This window comes from Oryzias latipes, chromosome 2 (genome assembly GCF_053564925.1).
Source record: "Oryzias latipes strain Hd-rR chromosome 2, Olatipes_Hd-rR_3.1".
Lineage (NCBI taxonomy): Eukaryota > Metazoa > Chordata > Actinopteri > Beloniformes > Adrianichthyidae > Oryzias > Oryzias latipes.
In genome coordinates, this window is record NC_136238.1 from 44597052 (window position 1) to 44598620 (window position 1569).

Genomic DNA, 1569 nt, shown 5'->3' on the forward strand with positions numbered 1-1569 from the left:
AGAATCATCATTTTGGTCATTTTTTGATTCATAAACTCATTTTTGTCCATTAAAAATAGAACATCTGAAAATAATCAAATTCAAAGAAAAATCAAACATCAAAGTCAGAGACATAAAGGGCTCATATCTTCACCAATTCTTGTATGAAATGAAAGAGTTCCTGCTCCTGGTCTCCTCCTGCAGATCACAGACTCACACCTCCTCCAATCAGACTGCAGCTTGTTTCTGAATAAAAAAAACATTTTAGTTCTTTTCAATCATTAAAGTAACCTATCAATGAAATGTTGAAATAGCTTCAACTCCACCAAGTATTCCCCAACATCTGTGTCCAGTTGTGTCAAACTATCTTCTTCTCTGTTGGGTTCAGCTGTCTCAGAGATTATTGGTCATCCTAAAGCCTTCATCTATCTGATCACAGATGGATTGGTCCTTCTGGAACCTTATCAGACGTATCAGGAACCTTCACTAAGCCACATCCTATGTTCATCTTTACTCTCCATGAAGTGACTGCAGCAGGAATTGAGAGACCAAACAGTTAACTTATCAGTCTGTGATCTGCAGGAAAGGGGTTTATTCAGACATACCTCTGGTTTGTCTGAATAAAACAAGACAGCAAGGACAGCAAGCCTTCAAAGTCGGTCAGAGAGACGGAGAGACGGCGGAAGCGTCCGTCTCTCAGACTCATCAGGAGAGAAGATGACTGAACGGAGAGAATCTGAAGGATCCAGACATGGAGACGTGATTCCCCATGATTCTGGAGAACTCTTCATCATCCAGAAACCTGACCTCTCAGCATCATCCGTGTCTTCATGCAGTGGAAATGACAGAAACACAGACACCGCTCCATGTGGCCATCAGGCTGAAAACATTAGCTGGAAGCTCCGCCCACAGGCGGCGTCCTGCTCAGGAACACATTTGTGGACAGACGGCGAGCAGAGAATTATCCGCGCGGTGAAAGAGAGGCGGTCAGTGTGGACGCAGCTGAACAGAAATGTATTCATGTTCATTCAAAACAAAGAGGACACTTTTGAATAGGAGAGTCGTGAGCCGAGACCAGGAGCAGGAGTTCCTGTCTGCAGACAGAAGAGGACAAACAACATCCAGAACTCACTGAGACTCTACTTTCAGGGATCATTTCTTTAGTCTGGAACTAGAGGATTGTGTTTCTACAGAGGTTGGTCTGGCTGTCCATGATGATGATGATGATGATGATGAAGATGTTTCCTTCAGAGCAGGAAGCTGGTGAGAAGATGAGTCTTCTTCACTGATGAAGACTGTTGAGTGTTTCTGGATGGGACACTGAAGGAGGAGACATTGTCTGAGTGGACTGTTAGTTTGTTGGAACCTGAAATGGATTTTTGTAACTAATCATGAAGTAAAAACATGTGTGTATGAATCAGATCAGGTTATCTCTGTCCTGAGGTTATTATTAAACTCTGACAGTCCACTTGAATCTGAACGTGAGATTTTACTTCCATGACATTTTTGGATCAAAACCCCAAACCTTCATTGCTGCCTCCAGAAAAACCAGCAGACAGACTGAGAGGAAGACACATTCCTCATCTACTG

At 43.0% G+C, this 1569-nt stretch overlaps 1 non-coding gene across 1 annotated transcript; it reads left to right on the top strand.

The window, feature by feature from the left end:
• The first annotated feature begins 1112 nt into the window (after window positions 1-1112).
• Window positions 1113-1327, top strand: LOC144990756 (small nucleolar RNA U3). Its single transcript, XR_013654711.1, has one exon. It is a non-coding gene; the product is annotated as a small nucleolar RNA U3 (small nucleolar RNA).
• Window positions 1328-1569: the final 242 nt, after the last annotated feature.